This window comes from Otolemur garnettii, unplaced genomic scaffold (genome assembly GCF_000181295.1).
Source record: "Otolemur garnettii isolate 467f Iridium unplaced genomic scaffold, OtoGar3 scaffold00016, whole genome shotgun sequence".
NCBI classification, from domain to species: domain Eukaryota; kingdom Metazoa; phylum Chordata; class Mammalia; order Primates; family Galagidae; genus Otolemur; species Otolemur garnettii.
The window spans coordinates 3,087,277-3,112,002 of NW_003852411.1; positions in this window are offsets into that span (position 1 = coordinate 3,087,277).

Consider the following 24,726-nt stretch of genomic DNA (forward strand, 5'->3'; position numbering starts at 1 on the left):
ACTCTGTGATTGCATCCATGCAAGGATTTTTCATAAATGGAATGAGCAATGACTAACCAAACAAATAATAGTAATAAAGCAACAGAAACGTATCCAATTAGAAAGTGAAAAGTGCAAAGCCCGAGTTGGAGGACTTTTTCTCTGACTTACTTTTTACCTAAGTGGATGCGTATGTGTGTCTGGATGTGTGCGTGTAACATGTGTATATTATCTACATATCTGTATCTTTATGATGACATAAAACATACGTGTTCACATGTGTACAGGCGTTATAGAACATATATACATTTCAAAGTTTAGACCCTGTAAGGCATAAACCAAGTATTAAAATACTAAACATCTATCTCGTGAGCTACAAGGCCTGTTCATTCCTTTCCAGATTACAGAGTCTGCCACTTCGAAGGAGAATCATGTGGGTTCAATAGCGATCTATTGGATATATCTGTCTATTTTAGGAACCATATGGGTTTAGATATGCCATGACGACAAAGATGGGCTCCTATTTTTGAGGAGCTCAGTTCCATAAGATAGTTAATTGAATAAGAATGTACTTTCTTCGGAATGCTTTTAAATTCATTGTATTTCTTGTGTAGTTGGTGCTCCTGATGAATTTCATCTTCCTAGTATGGCAAAACCTCTCATTAACCCCAATTTTGTCCTAGGCAATCACTCAGTGGAGTAGTACACTGCTACATATGATGCAATTTGGTGATATTTTACCACTTGTCCCTCTTTTTATAAAACTAAATACCACCTTTCCTCCCTTTTATAGCTCATCATCCACATAGAGACCAGAGTAACCTCTTCAATTATAAGGTTTTTTTTTCCCTCCGCTACATAACCTGTATTTATTTTTCTGTAAAATCTAAATTTCTTTTTCTCATTAAATAACAAATACCTTTTTAGCATTAGCCTTCCCTTTAATTCACATTGAAATTCACTTTCCATTACTGCACTTTTGTAAATCATTTCTGACTTCACTGCCCCCAAGCAGGAGAATTTGGGTTGTTTTGGAACTTAAAACAATTATACATTTCAAAAAATATTGCAATCATTTCTTCCCTGAGTTTTTTTCTGATTAGCTTAACTATTTTTCTTCTTTCTCTTTAACTATTATATATTCATTTTAATTCTACTATTCTGAATTTATTTTGTGATCTTTGACTACTTCACATTCAGATGTAATTGGAAAAGAAAATAAATTATTATCTATATGTGCATAATAAAATATACCTCAAAGGAGAGTCAGTTTCTCTCACTTCAAATTTTACCTTTGTAGTCAGGCTCTTTGACCTCTGTCCCAGTAATAGTTCATTTGCAGGCTCAGTGGAGCGAGGCATCTTTATAAGATACTCGTACCTCAGGATTTGGATTCAGGCCCATGTGCTATATGGAATAATCCCCATCTCCTCTAGTTCATGCCCTTGTGAGATCTCCTCCCCTTGGGTGTGGGTGAGACCTGTAACGTGCTTCTAAGCATGAGACTATGGTAAAGAGGATTACATGTAGGTAATTGAGTCACATATAATAGTAACCCATTTTTCTAGGACATTATCTTTTACTGGCTGGCTTTGAAGAGGCAAATTGTTATGTGGTTGATGAGAACTCTGACCAACGGCCATCAAGGAGATACTGAGGACTTCAGTCAAGGAGCCTGCAAGCAACTCAAGGCCACCAATGTGCTGGAATACCAGTCTTTTCCCAGTCCAGCCTCAGGTAAGGCCAGCACTCCAATCAGCTCTTTGCTGACAGCCTTATAAACCTAGGGACAGAGCATTCAGCTATGTATGGCTGGGCTTCTGTTCCAGAACAACTGTGAGATAATAAATGTGGTTGTTGTAGGAAACTAAGTTTATAATAATACTGTTATGCAGTAGGAAGATGCCAATACTGCTTGGGTGTGAATTTCACCTTAGCTATTAACTACCTATATCATTTTATGGTTGAAATTGTGCCTCTGTTAGAGATACACATTAATTCTTACCTTATGATTTGCTGTGTAAAATAAACATGTTTAGCCTAACAAATTTTCTTGTATATTGCATAGCAAATGCTAGATGCTAAATAAATATTAGAAATTTTGACTTTCCCGCTTCCTCTTTTAACTCCTCATAAATATGTGTGCTGCAGGGATTAATAGCACAAGTTTTCCAATTGAATCATACGTGAGAAACCCATGTGGCTAATGAAAAATAAACAGTATATTAGACCTGGTTTTGAAAATTGTGTATATAGTTCTTTGCAATTTCTATATTTTTTTGTTTATAACAATGACCATCAAAACCATACAGACTTCACATTGAAAAATGTTGACGAAATTCCAGATTTCCATATGTCCAAAGTTATTATATTTTTTAATAATATCTCACTTATGCCAAATAACGTTTTTAAGTTGTTGATTTTTTTGTCTTGGACAATACTAGACTATACTTTAAAAATTAGATCATTTTAGTTTCGTGCCACATTTTAAAGAACTGGCAAATCCGAGCCGAGCTGACCAAAGGACCTAATTTGTTTGTCTTAAGAGGATGAATTTGAGAATCTGAACCTGCTGTGAGAAAGGTTCCGGGGCGTTTAGAAACATATGATACACATTGATTCAGAACGTGTTCATCATCAAGCTAGGGGACAATTAAGCAACACTCTAGTCAAGGCTTCTGGCATTCTCCCAAATGCCCATAGAGTATAATTTACTTCTGGTATTATGTGAATATCATTGCAATAACTAGGCTAAAAGTAATTACAAAAGAAAGAATTTTTTATATTGAAGATCAAATAATAGAGGAATATCTTACCTCTTATAGTAGATGGTTCATAAATGAATTTTCCTTTATAGGAAAACTAATATCATGTAAGATTTAAAGCATATTTTCCCCCAAAGTTTGCATGTTGAATCAAAGTTTAACTCAATTACAATTTAGTATTATATATCAGTGATGTCAAATTAAAATATTTGATTATAGAATTATTTTTCTTTTCTTTTAAAAATCATAAGAATTTATTTTCCTAGTGATATTCCTATGTTAGAACTTACTCAAAAGATTTAATCTAAAATTGTACTATGGAAAGAAATAAAATCATTAATTTGTCTATCTCAGTTCTGATTTCCATTGACTAACCTACACTTATATGTTTACAAGAAGTAAGTTTGTTTAGTCACTTATAAAAAATAGTTTGACTATGTTTAGTTATGACAATTGAAGAACATGCCAATAAATTCCAGTATGATAGTCTCTCCTTTAAATTGAAAAGTTAAATCATATTTTATTAATGTATGATGATAAATATATTTATTAGAATTAGAACTATATTAAACTATTTTCAACATATGGCAAATAATTCAATTATGCTATTTTTAGCTTATTGAATATAAGCTAAAAAGCATAGATTTTATTTTATCTAGTTATTTCCAACATTCACCCTGTGATATATTTAGTTTAGTAAGAGCAAACAATAATTAGAGTGTGTATTTCTGTGGATTTCACCATCTAAAAACATACTCCAATACCAGTTGTTTCTTTAATCTTTTTTATTAGAACACTTATTAATTATAAGCTCAAAGTTCCTAAATGCTATAGTATTATATGTAATTGTATGAGAGAATTGTATAACAGTGAATAAACTCAAATAATAATTTGACACTTCAGAGTAAATATTTTTCTTTTATAAGGGTTTTAACCTAAATTATTTGTACATTAGTATATTAGGAAAAATTGAAAAAATTAAATACTGTAGTATACAGTACATGCACACATACATATATAATATGTATGTAGAGAAAAGGGGAGTTATTTTCATAATAAAAACATGAACTCTTAATGAACAATATTTGTTTTGTAGTGCAAAAATAAGTGCATACTTGTAAAACAATCAAGTCTTAATAAAATATCAAAATTTCTTTTGAAATCATCATAGCAATGTGCCCAACAAAGTAAGTAAATAGCTATTTTTATTGGCACTGTAATTTAACTGATTTTGTAAAAATGTGGTGTTTTTTTTCTTTTCTCATAAATCAAGTATCCAAACATATTTAAGTGATCTGGTGATAAGAGTTGAGGAGTAGTTCCTTTATTTTGGAATTAAGTTTTTCTATACAAAAATAGAAATATTTTATAGAGCATCTTTTCACAATTTATGTATGTCTGAGATTTCAAATAGCAGTATTATATCTTTTGAAAATTGTCAAAGTATGCCATCTTCATGTTTTATGTTACATACTGTTGTGCTATTTGCTTTATTTGCTCTTGTTTTGGTTTGGAAACAATAATCTTGGAAAATGGAAAAAATGTGTATTTCCTTATTTTCCGTTTGAAACAATAGTGGTATTAAATCTTTATTAATTAATATGGCTGAAATAAATGAGAAACAAAGCTCTAATACAGAAAGCTGAGTTGCAAAGAAGTTTGTAAAATATGGGAGAAAAATTCATACTTCCTCCCAATTTTTCAAAAATCTCTTTTATAAGTCCTTACCAACATAAATTTGATGCTATCCATGCCATTTCACTATATTCCCTTTTTCTGTTCTCATATGTTATTTCAATTTCAATTTGTGAAACCAAAGAGATTTCCAGAATCTCAAAACATGATAAACTGGTCATTTTTAAGATATTTAAATTTGAGAACCATAAAAAATGCAAATAACTATGTAAATTTTCTTATTTTGACTTTAAGTATGTGTTTTTTTATTTTTAACACCTACAGAAATCTGTCTGATTTTGACAATAAAGGATATTAGGCAATAATGATATATAAACGTTTTTATTCTTCTAAAAAAATTCTATCAATGCAGGATTTTTCCATTTTGCTTACCAATTGATGTCCACTATATTATTGATGTGATTTATAGAAGTTTACCTAATAGAAGAAATAGGAAACAGAAAACTTTTAATAGAAATAATTGTCCACTTTAACTGTGTAGTAGAAAAAAGTTAAAATGGATAATTATTTATAATATTAGTTTAATATAGTTTTTAAACAATAAAGACAAAATACATATTTAGGAGACAGCAACTATCAACTTGAGAAGATATAGTATTAGGAAAAGGAGCTAAAATATTATTAAAGCTCCTGAGATGACATAAGCTAAGTCATGTAAAATTACTAGTTATCACGACTGTCAACTATTTTACACATTTTCTTTGTCAAATTTCTTTATGTGACAGGTACATAATTTTATGAATAAAATGCTATAAACATTTGCATCTAGCATGCTATAAAAACAACATAAATTCACCGCCAGCTATTTTTTGTGTTCAGCCTAGCAAGTAACAGTGACTTAAATATGGGTTGGGACTCTGTACATCACTGCAGCAGAGAAGCACTCAATAAATTAAAAATGCAAACTATCAGCTGACATCTATTCTGTCTTTTATTGGCATTATTGCCTGTTCTAGAGCACTTGAAGCTATCCTAATAATAAAGTCAGAATCTCAAAATATTATTAGGAAGAGCAGAATTTATTTACAAATACATTTCAGAAGGTGCATTCTGCTGTGAAATTTTATTCTGAACATCTGTGTTCTTGGAAATTGCTGGGCTGTTGGACTTTATATTCATTGATCAATTTTCATAAATATGTTTACATCTAGTTACATCATTTACTTCTTTTTAATTTACCCATTATGGTTACCAAGGATTAATTGTATTTCCTCTATAAATTACTCTTTATTATTTACCATAGGCTTATTAAGAATGAGGTACTTATATCTAACTCTGGCAAAGATGGCCACTGACTTCAAGGAGTTGATGTTTCCATACAGAAACAAAACATGCCATTCACAAACATCCATACTAAAATACATGGTGCTGAACATGTCATAAGATAAGTAAATGGAATGTGTAATAGTCAGTGCAATGGTATTTAAGAACAAGGAAAATAAGAGTTACCCATGATACAATTAAACAGAAACTGGGTGAATTGAGAGGCAAATGCAGTATTTCCCTAAGAATTCTCTAGAGATGGGGATGTGGATAACTGTCATTGGACTCTTAGGACAGGTCAGTATTCTTTTTTAGGGGGTAGGGGACAGAGTCTCACTTTGTCACCTTTGTTAGAGTACTGTAGCATCATAGCTCACAGCAACCTCAAACTCTTGGTTGCAAGCGATTCTCCTGTCTCAGCCTCCTGAAGAGCTGGGATTATAGGTACCTGCCACAGTGCCTGGCTATTATTTTAGAGATGACTGAGTCTCGCTCCTGCTCAGGCTTGTCTCAAACCTGTGACCTCAGGCAATCCACCCTCCTTCGCCTCCCAGAGTGCTAAGATTACAGGTCTGAGCCACCCTGTCTGGCTGTATTCTTCTGTCTTTTGGTTGGGGTAATGACAACACAAAAATGTCAATAGAGAAGCCGCATTCATTCCACATGTAGAAATTTTGTTTTTCATTTTTTCCACTCAAGTGAATACATCTCAGGATTTCATAATACATGGAGAAGATATATAGTATTTTTAAAACTGTTGGAACAATTTTGCGAAGTTAACATTAAAGGGCATAATTTGAAAAGGGCATGGAATTAACTGATGAGTTAATGCAGTTTCATGAGGACAGATGGCATGCAGAATCAGTACAGACTGTAATCGTATCTAATAGCGGACCACCACAACTAGAGTTGAACTTGTCAGATCCTCACAGGAAAAACAGATGTTTTGTTGGTTTCATAATCCCAGCCTATGATACATTTGGAACAGATACAGCTAATGGCTTTTTATTCATGTTCTTTCTCTGACATCCAAATAGAGTATTTTTTGCTTATAGAGCAAAGCACGTACATGGAATGCAGATAAATAGCATGAGTTAATCAGCCTACTCTTGTAACTGAAAAAATATTTTGCTTTTAGATGTATAATAACTATAAATTCTAAAGTATTAAATGTTGGCAATATGCCCAATAAAATGTTGGTGTTTATGTACAGTTGGAAATAAATGGTTTGCATATTTTCAGCTATGTCTAATTTGTCCCAGTAAATCATTATGTAAAGTAATATTTGAGGTTTATTTTACATTTCACAATAGAAATATTTAGCAATTTCTATGTATCTAAATCCTTCCATATGCTGTAAGAAGTATCCAATCCATGCGTGCACATATTTTTCAACATTAATATTTAGTTCTAGTATCAGGGTAATATGTTAGATATTAAAAATTTCCTAAGTACTGTATAAACATAAGATTTACCATGATCTACACGAATCAACTAGGATTACATAGGGTGGACATGGTGGCTCACACCTGTAATCCTAGCACTGTGGGAGGTCAAGTCAGATAGATTGCCTGAGCTCAGAAGTTCAAGACCAGTCTGCCTGTGAGTAAGACCCCATCTCTAAAATAACTAGCCAGGCTTTGTGGCAGGTGCCTCAAGTCCCAGCTACTTGGGAGGCACAGCCAAGAGGATCATTTGAGCCCAAGAGTTTGAGGTTGCTGTGAGCTATCATGCCACAGGACTTTACTGAGGGAGACAAAATAAGACTGTCAAAAAAAAAAAGAAAGAAAGAAAGAAAGAAAAAAGGGAAAGAAAATAAAAATAGGATTACATATAACATAGGAAGCAATAAAGTGACACAACTATGTGTAAAATCCATGAATTGGGATTTCAGGAAGACAGCATATCGTAAAGAGTTGGAGGAACATGCTTAAGAATGAAGACTTTATGAACAAGATAAGATGTGATACATAGTGCAAAAATAAAAAAGTATTAATTGGGATGGATAATTGGCATGGGTTGAATTATGGTGTCCCTTACAAAATTCATGTTGAAACTTAATCTCTAATTCAATAGCATTAAGAGGTGTGGCCTTTGGGATATGAGTCATGAGGGTTTCACACTCCTGAATGGGACTAAGACCCTTAAGGAAGGGTTTGAGTTGCAAGGAGCACTCTCCTGTCCTCCAGCTCCTTCTCCACATAAGGACAGAGTGTCTGTGTCCTCTGGAGGATGCAGCCACAAGGTGCTGTCTTGGAAGCAGAGACTGGACTCTTGCTAACACCAATACTTGATCTTGGCTTTTCAAATTTCCAGACCTAAGAAATACATTTCTGTTCTTTATAAGGTATCCGGCCTATAGTATTTTGTTATAGCAGAACAAATAACCCAAGAAAGGTTTTCTATTTGACAGTTATGCTTTATGGGAGGCAGAATATATAATGAACACAGGGCAAGTTTGCTTTCCTTCAAATACCAGCTCAACCTTGTGATTTTACTATAACATAAAAAAATTACCTAATCCCTCTGTCACCATGTATTCATCTGAAATATAATTATTGAATGTATTATATACATACATTATATTTACTTAAAATTAATTTTTAGGGAAGATAGATTCTTACATTTCTTAAAGGTTATAAAGTAACTAAAATGGTATCTTAAGTGAATGCTTGTAAATTTTTGTCAATGTGGGTATAGAAAACACACTCTCGATTTAAAATACTAGTATTTACAGACTGGCAACGTGGCTTAACCAAATATCATCAATTTTGCAAGACTTTTTAAAATTTGAGATAAAATTTCTTGTAGTCAAATATTCAGATATCAAGATATAATTCAGTGAGTTTTGACAAATGCAAATATCCATGTAATCCACACCCCCATAAATACATGGCATATTTTCATCACCTCAGAGAGTATCCAAAACCATCTTCCATATTATCTTTAATCATAGGGAACCACTTTCTGAATTTCTATTGCCATAGATTGGTTTTCCTTTCTTCTTGACCTTCACCTAAATGGAATCAGATAGCATGTTCTATTTTATCTGACTTTTTTCACTTATAATATTGTTTTTGGTAGGCATCTATATTGTTGCACATATCATGGTTATTTTTTGGCTGAGCTGTATCCCACTGTATAGCTATAGCAGAGATATTTTTTCTTTTAATGCATTATCTTTTCATGAAAATTTAAGTTGTTTACAGTCTGGGACTATTAGGGAAAATGTTGCTATATCAATTCCTTTACATTTACTTTTGTGAATAAATGTTTTGTTGTTTTGAATAAGTGGCTACAAATGAAATTAGGGCTGGTGCATATTTAACATTATAAGAAAATTCTAAAAGTAGTTGCACAGTTATACGTTCCTACATGCTTGCCAATATTTGATGTTCTTTTTACATCTATTATAGTAGTATGAGGTGCTTCCTGGTTTTTTTGCTGTTGATTATATATATGATACACACATACATATATATTACTGTGTTTAATTATTATAGGTATAAAATAGTTACAGTGTACATATAATGTTTTGATACAGACATTCCATGTGAAATCAAACCAGGGTAATAGGCTATCCACCACCTCAAACACTTATCATTTCTTTGTGTTACACTATTCCAATTCCATGGGTTCTTTTTTCTGTTCTTTCCTGAGATACTTTACTTAGAATGATGGCCTCCAGTTCTATCCAAACTTCTGCAAAAGATATTAATTCATTTATTTTTATGGTTGAGTAGTAATCAATGGGATATACATATACAACCTTTACAGTTATTTTAAGGTTTACAATAAATGATTGTGAACTAAGGCACTTTGTTGTGCTATCAAATATTGTTAATGCCATCTAAATCTCTACCTGTATTTTTGCAGCCATTAAAATAATTGATCAAATGGAGACAGAGAGCAGAAGGACACTTATCAGAGGCTGAGAAGGCCAACTTTGATTTTGATTTGCATTTCCCTAATTATAATTACTAATGATGTTAGCACCTTTTCGTGCACTTATTGCCAATTTGTATATCATTTTTGTTGATGTTAAAATATTCTCAAGTCCTTGTTCCAATTTTTTATTAAGTTGTTAACTGCTCTATAGGAATTATTTAAGTATTCTAGTTATGTTATTGCAGATAATGGTAGATAATTAGATTGGCTGAATTTAATCTTAAAACCTAGCCCCAAAGTAAACATGGGATGTGTATTACATATATGTTTACCCATTGCCCACAAATATGCATCTCTTCATAAATATCCCCCCATAAATACATATAGCTCTTCCCTCAGACCTGCTGAATGTGGGGTATGGGTACTATGAGGCATAAAACCCAACCTGTCCATCCCCTCTTCAAAGAGAGAACACCTGTGGTACATGCTGGAGATTCTCTTCCTGGTGTGGGAAGTGATACTTCCAGTAAAGCTCTCCTTTCTACTATTAAGCCATTATGATGGTCTTTGGACTATAATTGTTATGCTAACTGCATCCTTGATATTGTACTCACTCACTTGGTTATGTAATATTGTGCTTTCATATTTTGCTGTATTTGTTTTGCTACTATAAAGGGAGATTTTTAATTCTAATTTTGAGAATGATATTGATTTATAATTTAATTTTCATGACAATTTCTTCATTGTCTTTTGGTATTTATGTTATTTGGTTCTCTTCAAATGAGGTGGAAATTGTTTCCTCTTAAAGAAATTCCTCTTTAGAACTATTTACAATATTGATGCTATTTCTTACCTGAATATTTGACTGAATTCATCAGTGAAGCAGTCTGAAGTTTGGTTTTCTTTTTGGAAATAATTTTAATTATGTATTTGGTAGCTGGAGTGCTATATATACCTCAAAGGTATTTGTTAGTTGTACTATACCTGCTTTTTTCATCTTCAATGTTCATGTCATTGGCATAAAATTTCCCCTAATATTATACATCATACTTTCAATTTTTGTATAATTTGTAGAAATATTCACTCCTCTATGTAATTTGTTCTCTCTTGCTCTCTGTTAATAAATGTTAATCAACTTTCGGTTTTCTTACATTTCTCTATAAATTTATTATTTCATTGATTCTTATTCCTGTCTTATTATTCTCTTGCTTAAGTTTTGGGTTAATTTTCTCTTTTTTCCCTAGCTTCTTAAGTTTTAATCTTTGGTCATTCTTCTTAAATCTATCCTACTTTATCATGTAAGCATTTAAAATAATTGATACAGTTTTACAATAATTCCGTTCAAAATAATTTCAATCCTTTTTGTATGTCTTCTTTGACCTATACATTATTTAAATCTCTGTTGCTTCTTTTCAAATACCCGAGGTGTTTTTATAATCTCATTGACATTAATGTCTAATTTAATTACACCTAATGAATATGTGGTTTAATTAGTTTCGCAGATATAATGTGCAATATTTAAATCTTTTGAAATTTATCAAGAATTTTGTGACTCAGTCTATGGCCTATGATCTGTTCTAGGATATTTATGTTCCTTAACATTAATTAGGACATATTATTAATAGTGTTCTTGAGATTTAATTTCATATATTCAGAATCTTTTGTTTACTTATCTGAAAACATTGGTCTTTAGATTGAACTATTTAATTAATCTCCATTCAGCATGCTTACCAAATATACTTGAGAAAAACCTATCACATTATTATAATTTTTTTCCTTTTCCATCATGTCTATGTTTTTTTTTTTTTTTTATCTCTTTCTACCTTACCACCTTTCAGTGTTTGAGTATTTCTTACTTAGTTTTTTCCTCTACGTAATAACAGTTGGTATAGATTGACTTCTCTCAGAATGATTTCCTGGGAGTAGGATGTGATAGTAGTTTGCAGGGACAGTAATACAGGGAAACAGGAGAATAGGAGAGAAATGAGATAAGAAGAGAAGAAAGTCAACATAGGTGGGTTATTACAACTGATCATGATACCACTGAGTGCACCTGGGACTCCGCTGAGTTGGGAACCTCTTGGAAGTATTGGGGGGAGCTGAGTTCTGTCACTTAAAAGGCAAGAGGATTGGATTATTTATTGGATATCCCATTGCTATTGATGGTAAGAAGGATACTTTAGCCAAAGAAAATCTCAAGCAGAGATTTGAGGTAAACAAGTTAATCAATACTTCAAGCCTCCCCAGTAATATGGAATGGGCTTTAAAAACTTGAACTCCTTACAGTGTTCCAAACTATAAAATTGTTGTCATGTATTTTCATTCTCTTTTTAACATTCATTATTACTCCACTATAGTATTAATGTGTTAATATATTAGTCCCATATTTTTCACCTTCAATATTGTTTAATGTTTCCCTTTTCTTATTTTATCATACAAGATCAATTCTTTTCAACTTAAAGTGTATGTTTTATAAACTTTTAAGTATAGTCTCCTGATAATGAAATTGCTCACATTAGGTTTATTTCTTCTATAAAAGTTATCTTTATTTTTCTTTGAGTCTCAAAAGATATTTTCACCAGTAATTGAATTCTAGATTCACACTTATTTTCTTTCAGCACATTGAAAATGTCTCTGCTTTCTTTAGGTTTTCATTGTTGAGATAGAGAATCATTTTTAGAACGTTTGGCCCTGTGTGTTTCTCCTCTAGCTGACATTATGATTTTCTCTTTTATTTTAGTATTGGAAAGTTTCACTATGATGTATCTGGAAGTTTTTATCCAACTTATTTTTTGTTACTTCTCTGCCTTGCTAAGGATCAGTTAAGCTTCATGGATCTCAGAATTATATTTCAGCTGTTCCCAAAACAGTTTTTCAGCTATTTTCTTTTTAAATATTGCCTCTGTCCAACTCTCTTACTCCTGTCTGGGCATTCAAGCTATGGGGTCTCAAAATGCTTTTAAAGTTATACATCCTATTATTTATTGATCTCTGCAACACAAATAACCAGACTAGTCATGACTCATGTAAATTGTTTGCCTTCTTGTGACTGTAAGTAGTTTTCTGGCTCTATCAGTAGCAACAATAAGGTATTACTCTTCCTTTATGATAAGTGAAGGACCAGCATGGGTATGGAATTTGTTCATTTCCTCCCCTTTGTGCTCCTGTTTCATCCTATCCACAAAACCAGTTTTATAAACACATTTTCATGACCTCTGTATATTTTTTATAATTTTCTCCTTCTCAGGGTTTAAATTTTCTCTGAATTGCCTCCCAGAAAGAATGGAATTTCTAGAAGATAACAGGAGAAGATTCTGAAGGGCACTGAGAACAAGGTTCTAATACCAAAACTCACCAATTCATGTGGCCCCTCTTTAGAAAGCCCATCATCTCCATTGGTCTGGGTGATGGATTTGAGGCTGCTTCTCCCAATAAGACATCCTTTGCACTGAAATTTCCTTCCATTTTTGGAAATCCTCATTGTCTCAATAATTAGATTTCTGTGTGATGATTAACACCACTTGTGCTGAAATTCCCTTACAGTTTTCATAACATCTACATGTCAATTATCATAATTATAATTTTGTTCCTGTGATAAAGATTAATACCTATTTCAAAATTCTACCCAAATATATACAAAATAATATTAGAGGAAATGTCTCTCTGCCTTTTTTCATTTACTTCAGAATGTCTTTATAATAGTAGATATTCAATTAGTAATCATTGTGGCAAACTTAATTGATGTGAGCTTCCAGCCATTAGGCAGTATAATAAAATATTCTTGTAGTTTCAACTTAAATGTGTACAGAAAATTTGTATTCCCAATGTCTCCTTATCTCTCCCCCCTCATTAGTCCTCCATCTTCAATCTCATGCTCTCCCCATGAGAGACATTAACTTTTGCTTTATTCTAGTACAGGACCAGAATACAGAGACAATGGAACTAGGAATGGGTGGGTAACATCTCCTGTGAGTTTCTTGGCCATCATTTGAAGAGAGACAAGCTGGCATCACAAGGAGATACCTTCCTTTTTTCATAGCTTGTCATCAAAAACCTGAAGAAACAGAGAGATGTTGGCTTTTTATGCAGTTACATTCTATGGAGAATGTCAGCTTATGATGGGCCAAAAATATATGTTAGTAAAACACATGGTAATCTTCACATTAAAATTAATAATCCACGCTGTTTCCTGTCTCTCTAAACCTCTTCTCCTGAAGGCTGGAGTCACATGATTTATCCCAATGATTTTTACCTGGTGTGCCACAGGACACTGGTGTGCCATGAGAGGATTTTAGGAGTGCTGTGAAAAATTTTAAAAGATCACTAATTAATTTATTTTCAAAAAAAGTTCAAAGCTCAGTAGGTATATTCTTTTACTTTTTTTTGTGAACCCCATAATTTAAGTGTGCTGTGGAAGTTTAACTATAGGTTCCAGTGTGCTGTGAGATAAAAAAGATTGAAAACCACTGGTGTATACCCTCAGACTAAGCTCGGTCTTGTCACAGGAGTTGGCAACAGTGCTGCCTTTACCCGGGATTCTTTTGATGGAGGTTTCGTGACCACTACCTGTGACAACTGTGCTTTTCAGTCTGCTCTCCCTCTGAGAGTAGTACCTCAAGACAACAGCTTTTGCTTCATTCTAGTATGGGACCAGAATGCATGCCGTATGTTTATTCAAGTTTTATTCCCTGATATCTGAGTGTCTTTTTTCTTTTATTGTCATCTTCATCCATGAATTTCTTTTGGTATCAAGACCTTGTTGCTTTTTTTATTATTCTTGAAGATCCAATATTTCTCAGAGCACAATCTACTAGTATAAAAGAGACATTTTAGCTTGTGGATTTAATTTTTCAAGACTGATACATGTGATATCACTTACTAGATGACCTGAAAGAGTTAATGTATTTTTCAGATTTTCCTATCATGGTCCATGACTGTTCAGGATATACATTCAGAAATGCCTAAAGTGGATCTGTTTATTATATTGTGTTACACCTAGGTTTTTCATTGTTTAGTCCTGATATTTTATTTCTTATGAATCCTGGTTAATTATTTCTAGACCTTCTTAACAATAACTACTTACTAAGTAATTATTGTAATCTCTGGATTCAAAACTGTGAATAATCTTCCTCCTTATATTTGGACTTTCACTTACAGTTGAATTTTTTTCCAGAGCTTGACCCACAGTACTCACAATCCCCAAATAGGCATTACAGGATCAAAATCTAGAATTTCCTGGCCAGCCTCATCATTTTGCAGTGAGTTCTTTCATTAATGTCTGCATCCTAAACTGGGTTATAAGTTTGGTATGGAATCTTATTTCACTGTACAATACTGCCTTCCTGATTTGTGCCTGAGTACATATGTCTCTCATCTTCCCACTAAGTTAGTTACAACACTGGTGAAATCTTAGTTCTAGCATTAAGTAAATTATGGTCAAAAGATTCACACATGGGTGGTGCCTGTGGCTCAGTAAGTAGGGCGTGGGCCCCACATACTGAGGGTGGCAGGTTCGAACCCAGCCCTGGCCAAACTGCAACAAAAAAATTGCCAGGTGTTGTGGCAGGCACCTGTAGTCCCAGCTACTCGGGAAGCCTAAGCCCAGGAGTTGGAGGTTGCTGAGAGCTATGATGCCACAGCACTCTACTGAGGGCGACAAACTGAGACTCGGTCTCTAAAAAAAAAAAAAGATTCACATGTAGAAATATTTTAAATATTTAAATACTAAATATTTTAAAGCACTCTTTTATGCCTATAATCCCACTGGCCCAACTAGTAAAAGTAAACATATGCTAGTTCCAGAAACTTACCTAGATCTTTCAACTTCAAATAACTCAACTGCTTTTATGTTAGAATGTTTATAATTCTTAAAACTATGTCAGTGGTATTTTGCAGAACATTATTTTGCCTTTGTTTTAATCCAAATATGACTTCCCTTGTGTGATAAAGGTTACCTTTCCACATAATTCTGAATACTTAAATATATAAGAGCCCATGTTTGAAAAATATTTTCTATATTATAAACATACACACACACACAAATTAAATTATTACCAATGGCATGCAAACATTTGTCCCAAGAAAAGAAGGAAGGAAGAATGGAAGGAAGGAAGGAAGGAAAGAAAAAAAAAAAAGAAAGATAATTTAAAACATACTATAAGATCTCTGAAACATTTGGAGTTGACCTTAATTGAATTACATTTGGAATTGAACTAAATCATTTCTAACCATTTATTTTACTCTTGTATTTTACAGAGTAAAATACAATACTCTTCTAAAGTATTGTATATTACAGGCAGATTCAATATCTATTATAAGACCCCAAAATTTTCGATTCTGTCAATTATATAATGGTGAGCTGAAAGTAGATATTTTAAAAACGTATAATTTGTTGATTGATGGTAACTTCTTGCCTTCTCAAACTTTGAAGCTCTAAGTCTGAGAGCTAAGAGTGCTGTGACCATTTTAGAATATGTCACTAACCTACTACTACTGATTCTCACTAGTAAATCCTGAATGATTTGGGTAAAAAACTTTTCAAAAACTTTCACAATGAAAAGAAATGATTCAAAGATTCTCAACCCCTAGGTCACACTCAAAGGTAAATATCCTGGAGAGGGAGAGGGAGATTCTCCTTCAGGGCTGGTTTATCAACTGCAGCATCACAAACAAGGATGGATTCGAAAGAGTTAATTTTTCCCCAAAGCTGTTTACTCCCAATCATCTCTTACACCAGGAAAAAAACCAAAACTATCTTGTGCTTCACATTTTAAGACAGAAAAAAATTCTAAGAAAACTATATTTAGTAACTTATTATCTTAAGAAAATTACAGCAAAGTATTTGTTCTAGTGAAATAAATTACATGTGTAAGTTTAAATTTTTTCAGAAGACATCAATTCTCTTGTAAGTTAACAAAGATAATTAAGATGCCCAGATCAAGTTCTCTAAATGGATTTTATTTGATGGGGAACCAAAATTTTTAATATTAATGGATTTTAACTGAAATAAAATAAAGATTATGGAGAAATCAAATAAAGATACTATAACCTTCAAACCACCACCAGAAATCTTTTCTACTTATCAGCATATCTGAAAAGAGAGTTTGGTTTTTACGTGTACAATTATGTGCACATTTGAATAAAATGGATAGGAAAAACATATTAATGGTTTTGCTTCTGTGTTCATTGTTGCAGCTCTCCGTAAGAAGTCTCCATAGAAGTTTACTTTCTTGATATATTTTAGAAGCACAGTTATAAAAAAATATTGGGTACCCCTGACAATAACTTTAATCAACCCAGGGTAGAATAATCTTCCATAAAACCTCCACCCCTGATTTGAATAATTTAGTGATTATGTACGAAGGCCAACGTTCCTGTTCTGCAGGGACCAGAGAGCCAACCATGTCTAAATTTCTTTTCCTCTTGCTACATGTAGAACTCTTATGTTATCAACACCCGAATTTCTTTGTGACTTGTCTCCAGTCCCCAAAAGAAGAGGAAGCTTATTCATTTATTTGATGTATTCTGTAAGATCCTATGGAAATTTTTATATAGAGTTATTAGACTAGTAAATCAAGACATTCTTTGGATACCAGTCATCTGGATTTTTGCAAGGTATTTGATAGTCCTGAGTGCTCTGAGATAGAGACAAGATGATCATGGAGTTAGGGGCTTGTGCAATTTAGTCTCTGTGTACCATTCTGGTAGGAAATCCCTACCTGTAAGTTGTAAACTGCTTAAGAATATGCATTAAAAAAATACAATTGCTTGAGAAAAAAAGATTGAAAAGCTAATCAAGTTGTAGTTGAGCTCTTAATTGAAACAATATAAACTAAAAATTTGCACCCTCATATTAATTTGAAATAAAAAAATAAAATGCTAATCAAATAATTTGGGTAAGTAACAGATACTTCATAACATCAAGTCGAGTTCTAAATAATCTCAATGGCTAGAAAATACAGTACTGCTTGATCTGTATTAAGTAGAAAATTAAAAAAATGTAGAAAACACAACACAGACTTACAGAAAGAATAAAGCAAAATATTAACTGGGGAATTACAAGATAAAGAGTTAAGGATGTTAAAGATTATGTGCAATTTCTCTCTCTCTCTCTAAGACACAGTCTTACTCTATTGCCTTAGGTGGTGTCATAGCTCATAGTAACCTCAAACTTTTGGCCTCAAGTGATCCTCTTGCCTCAACTTCCTGAGCAGCTGGAACTACAGGTACTCACCACACCACCTGGTTCCTGGTTCATTTTTTTATTGTAGTAGAAATAGGGTCTCGGTCTTGCTCAGGCTGGTCTGAAACTCCTATGCTCAGGCAATCCACTTGCCTCTGCCTCCTAGAGTGCGAGGATTACAGGTGTGAACCACTGTGCCTGGCCATGTGCAATTTCCTAAATAGAGTATGAGAAAGAAGTTTTTGAAGTTGGGGAAAAATCTGATGCTGGTTACTACCTGATCAGATGACTATCTGATGCTGATAATTGTCGTGACCCCATAATTTGTAAAAATTTTATGTTCTTCAGCTTCCTCTGAGAGTCCCCTTCAAGGCTGATTATCCTAGACCCTTATCTGAACCTACTTTTACAAGTACTCCTTGAGTAAGATCTGAGCCTCTATTTAATTTTCTACATTTTTAAGTAATAAGACCCTGATAATACTTCCCTGTAGCTGTGATTTTGTTTTTTAGTAAAGATTTTTTTTGGAAATATTATATGTATTCTTTTTACTAAATACACATAAAATTACTTTTGTTTTACAGTTTTACATTTTAGCTTTCACTTTCAAGGTTTAGGATACCATAAATAAAAAGGGAAATAAGTTATGAGAAAGTCCAGGTTCAAAACAGGCTAACTGCCTTCTTTTTTACAGGTTAAATTTTTTCAAAATTGTCATATACCCCTAAATATTTAAAAATGATTCTTTGGTAAATTTTTTCTCACCAGTGCTATAACAGTATGATGTTTCTGCTATATACAAGTTGAACATCGCTGAGATCTAAAATGTTTTAAAATCTGAAATTTTTTGACCACTCACCTGATACTACTACTCCCCTCTGATCTCTTGTAATGGATTGCAGTCAAATTTTTAATGCACAAAATTATTCAAAATATTGTATAACATTGCCTTTAGGTCCTATGCATAAAGTGTATATGAAACACAATTGGATTTCATGTTTAAACTCGAGTTCCATCCCCAAGATAGATATTATGTATACAAATTATTCCAAAATTCAAGAACATCTAAATGTGAAACACTACTGGTCTCAAGCATTTTACATAAGGGATACTCATGTGTTAGACACTGTATAAAGGGGGAATATTTGCTCCACCCTAAAACAACAAACTGAGAGATGAAAATATCCAAAAACATTTGAAAGATGATGAGATTTTAGTTGAATAAAGTTCAGTACAATTTAAGGGCATCATGATGACCTTCCAAACTGACTAGCATAACTGCTGTCCACACAACTAGAGTGTTCATCACAAAACAAGATTTATATACATTCTCATATGGGCTAGTTGGACAGCACCTGGAACACTGGGCAGGAAATTGAAACTCGTACATTGAAACACACATTGAGAAATGTTTTTTTTACCTCACTTTGCCCAGACACTATTCAAGTTAAATTATATTGCATTCCTTCCATCTAGGAATTTATAGATTGCTATCATATACTGAAGAGAGGTAAATAGCACATAAGAAATGGTTTGATCCATAGAAGGGGAAAAAAGAGGAAATACAGAACATTTTACTGTAGTGTAGAATAAATGGAATCCCATGTTCTCATCATGATTATCCATGAGAATTTTGCTATCGAGGACAGTAAACATATACAGCAGTAAAGGGAAGAGTTAAACAACCTTTAAGGCCTCTCCTCATTCCAGGATATGTTGGAAAATATATAAAGAAAGAAATATGCTGTAATTGTTGAGGAAGGGACAATCGTAGAGCCAAGGGGACTTCCACGTGGCAGGTTGTGGGGGATGAAGAGAAGAAATAAACAACAAGGATTGATATTATTTTATTTTATTTTATTTTTGCTTTCAATTTCCGCTGGCTTTTACTTTATCTTCGTTTGAAAGGTTTTTTTTTGTTTGTTTGTTTTTTTGCTTCTTCCTCCTGTAGTGATTCTCTTGCCCCCTTGCCCCTAAGCTATTTTTTTTTTTTTTTTTTGTAGAGATGGGGTCGCATTCTGACTCACTCTGCCTATTTGCTGGTCTTCCACTGGTCTCAAACTCAGCTGAGCTCAGGCGATCCACCTGCCTCGGCCTCCCACAGCACTGGAATAACAGGTGTGAGCCACCACGCCCAGCCCAAGGATTGATTTTTGACACATATTTCTACATTTGCTGCCAATTCAAATTGGTAATTGTGTTTGGATATAGCAAAACAGAAACACAATGATTGAATAGTTTCTTGTGCAGTCTAATTGATATGTTTATAATTTGATTGAGACTTCTAAAATAAGGCGGCGCCTATGGCTCAAAGGAGTAGGGTGCCGACCCCATATGCTGGAGGTGGCAGGTTCAAATCCAACCCTGGTCAAAAAAAAAAAAAAGATTTCCAATATATCCACCCACATGATTTTTTTTTTCTAATTATACTTTTGTTCTTTTTTGGTTTACCTTCCATGAACATGTTATCTTTCTTATTTCTCATGATAAATTAATATGGGAATTCACATCTGTAATGTAATGAATGATATCAGATTAGCCTATTCGGTCAAAGTCAGATAAAAGTGGATAATTTAATTGAATGAGGCTGTCTTTACAACATTTAACTCACCTGTTTAAAACATCTAACATGTCTACAGTAGTCTTTATATATATATATATATATATATATATAAAAAACAATATGTTACTTCAAACAACAAAGTACATAACATGTACGTGATCATAATACCTGCACTTATCAGTTGTGTTTCCCCGATTTCCTTTGATTTTGTTTAGGCCTTCAGATTCTAATCATGGGACTTTGTGATAATCATATGGAAGTTAGAGAGCCCTTCTCAAAATATTTACATATGAAAAAGTATACGGCTCATTATATCAAAAGCTAATATAATAGCACCTTGACAGGGGTATTATTTATTTGACAATTTTGAATAATGACCTAATCTGAACAAGGAGCAGATAGTAATATTATACATCTAAGAATATTTAATGATGTCCAGATATGTTGAATAAAATGTGAAGAAAAAGAAAGAAATGCATATTGGCTTGATGTAAAGTCTCTCCAGTTTGCAATATTCTGAATACTAAGATAGATGAGGTCGGAAGATACGCGTTGTTCTTGTCTCTAGGGAAATTGCTTCACTTTACTTATAAGATGTATTGGTGTTTCCTACTTTTTTCCCTTTTACTTAATTCCAACTCTCTCAATAAAATATAATTGGATTTTAGACCCTGAAGCAGAATAGAAGTTTTATGTTGTGTTTTTGTCATTTATACTAAACTTTTATCATATTGAAAAGAGTAAAACATCTAGGAAAAAAACCTAAGAGACAAAAAAATAGGAGCCTCTGAAGGAAAGACTACAAAAGGGTACAATATTTGATTTTTCAAGGTGTGAAACAGGCTTTAATTATTATAGGTTTTGATCTGCTCTCAAACAAGGGTAGTTTAGGCATGGATTAGCGTTATTTGTCATGTGTTTAGAAAAATACAATTGTCAGTTATTTCAGGAAAAAACGTCTATTTTTTGAAAATTAATGATTTAGATTTTAATCTTTTTATGGCCAGAAGTAAAAAAAGAAATATTTGAAAATATATAATCATTATTACTAACAGAAATTATAAACAAAGGTGGGAATTGGAGGATTGAGAAACAGTCTTTGATTCAGCACATATTATTGATCGTCAGCTTCTTGAAAGGCACTCAGCTAGTCAGTGTAAATAAAGGAACAAACAAGATTGCCAGCAGGCATAGTTCAACACTCCTCTCAGTTTCACATGCCTATAATTGTCCACTGTACATCTCCACTAAGATGTTTCGTAAGCATTTCAAACAATGTGTACCAAACATCATTCTCGATTTCCCCCCAAGGGGATATTAAAATTCAGAGTTGTTCAAGACCAAAATAATTGAAGGTTTATTATTTATTTGCCACCTCTTTTCAGTTCCATATTATCCACCAGCAAGTACTGTGAACTCTACTCCAAAATGTCCGTTAAATGTATGGCTTTTTCTTAATTTCCATCGTCATAAACCTCAAAACCAGCTTTGAACCTAACAGTTATATGTATATTGTTGAAAAAAAAAACATTTGTCTCCTAATCACTTTCTGCTTTTAATCATGTTTGCACCTCTGTGACTCATTGTCCATAGAATACCCAGAATTATCTTAACTCATTCTCCATAGAACACCCAGAATTATCTTTTCAATATAGTAACTAATTATTTTGCACTTTTTTGCCTAAACCCATTTGTTAGTTTCTCCTTGCTCATTATATTCCTTTCACATTGGGTTCCTAAACCTACAGTCCTACTGTTAGGTTAACCTACTACTATTCTATTTTGTTCATGCCTTATCTTCAATAGAAAATAACCTTCTCACATATCTTTAATTGGCTGATTCATTTACATCTTTGAGGCCACCTTTTAAATATCATTTAAGTAACAAGGAGGTGGTCTCTTACCTGTCCGTCTAACATGGCTTCCTATGGCCACATCTCACAGTAATACATTGCCCTGTTTAAGATTGACTTCACAATAATTACTACCATTTGAATATGTTTTAAAAATTATTTGCTTGTTATTTCTCCCTCTTTCCCCCTGACTGTGGATAGATGGTAGCCTATACAGAGCATGGTCTTTGGTACCTCCTCCATTGTTTTATCTTCTGAGCAACAGAATATACTTATCAGAAAGTAGGTGTGTAATAAATATTGGATAAGTGATCCAATCATGTGCCTTATAACAAAGTTTTGGTCAATGATGGCCCACATTGATGATGGTGGTCCTGTTAGTTAGGAATAGCTCTCTTGGGAAGGAGGACAAGGTGGGGCCTCCAGGCCTCTATCTTGGTGCCATACATCTTAATTTTATCCCAAATGATTGCTCACATCTGGGGAGGTGGGAATGTCCTACCAATCTACCAGTGAGAACCAGCATGTCAACTGCAAAAGGACGTAGAAGACTCCCTAGCCTAGCAACAGGTCCATTAGAGTCTTGAGGGTGACCTAGAACAGCCTTAAGGCTAATTATCATGTCATTAGCTTAGAGGTACATTTTGGTTCACACCCCCTAATATGCTTGCAGAGAGGTTCATTGGAGGTCCACATGGGCAGTAAGACTCTGGTTTCAAGGTGATCTCTGAACCACAAAGTAGACCTGACCCAGGTGGTATAAAAGAGATACACCAGCCATAACTTTTGCTTCTTCATACTTGCCTTTGCATTGAGGCCCGTGTTGGGGACCAGTGCCAGACTACACTGTGAGTTCATTCCCAGTGACTGGTGGGACAAAGGGATGAGGGAAAAATAAATGTTTGAAGACCCAAGAAGAAGGTTTTAAAAAGCTGGCCAGAGGACTTTTCACCTCCAAGCATGAGGACCAGCAAAACGTCCCTAGCTCCAACCTAGCTCCATTTTTGTTACACACATCACTGTTTTAATCATTAATCTAATGGGGGAATGCTAAACACTTAGTCATGGTTGTTGCTGGGCTTGTATTTTCTAACCAAACTGTTTCTTTAACTATATTAATTAGACTGATTTATCTCTTACTTTTATTGCTCTACTAAGGTATTTATGATCTTAACACAAACAGAGCAGAGCGTGGGACAGGGAGCACAGTCCAGGAACAGGATGTCAAAGCAGACCCCACTCAGACCACACACACAAATCTTGGGAGTGGTGATTAAACCCCTGGGAAGACTTGGGTGCAGCCATCCTGGTATTGCTGCCAATATCGAGATGAAAGAAGAAAGGCTCTATCTTCCTCCTTATCTTCCTGAGATACTTTTTCTCTCTTAACGGGGTTTAGGTGCCTGCCCTGTCTCCAGCACGGTCTGCATTCCCTCACTGACTCCCCAGACACACAGACCTACCTGTGGCAAGGCTTGTGTCTCTGTGTTCAGTGACCTCTGAGCCTAGTCATGCAGGAGGAGGGGTGAAGTTCCAGCAAGACAGTTTCTCAGTTCGGAAAAGTCAGGTTTTTGTACTTTGCAACAGATTTTAGGTTTCCTGGTGTTATTCCTGTAGTCTGAATGTGTACCCACTTTTCTCTGATCCACTTCTCTCCTGTCCATTCCCTTTTGCCCATCGTCTGCAATCATTTTATTAACTCAATTCCTAACCTACTGATAATAAACAATTGAAAATTGGTTTTAGGCTTATTAAATTATTACTGCTAGCAATGCAACGCATGAAGATATGCCTCTTCCCTTAAGTACACACGGATCCACCTGCAGGCCCACTCACTATCTAGGGCGAATGTATCTTATTTGTAAAGTTTATTACTCTGTAAAGTTATCTTTCTCTTCCTCGATAAACTTTGTTTCATTAAGTAAGGCAACTTTGCTGCCTTACTTTGAGGTATCTGGTCATTTTTTGACCAAGAGCACTCCAAGAACTGAAGGTCGAGGCAGCTACTTGAAGCCCCAATATTTTAGGTCACAGCAGCTGCCTTGAAACCCGTAAGTTTATAATGGGGTGGAAACATTTCTATCAGCTAGTGAGTGATCTCATAATGTTAATGCAAAACGTTATTCATATTGTCCATGCCTTTGTGTTGATGTTGGTGTAAGCAAACATATTGCACAGCCAGTCATATACAAGTATAGCACATACAAATACAATAATACCTAATACTTGATAATAAATGACGATGTTCCGGATTTATGTATTTACTATTTAGTACATTTACTTTCATCTTAGAGAATAAAAGTTAACTGTAAAATAACCTCAGGTAGACATTCAAGCTGTGTTTCGTTTCCTCTCAGCATCTGGGAGAGACTGTTACCAGGCCTTCTACCCCAACCCAAAATTCACAGATGTTCCTGTCTCTTACAGGTGGCCCTTCTGTATCTGCGTTTATGAGTCTTTGGACAGGAGGGCTGATTGCACTATAGTAGGTGTTGATATGTGTTAGTCAAACAAATCGAAGGAAGGTAGAAGATTGGG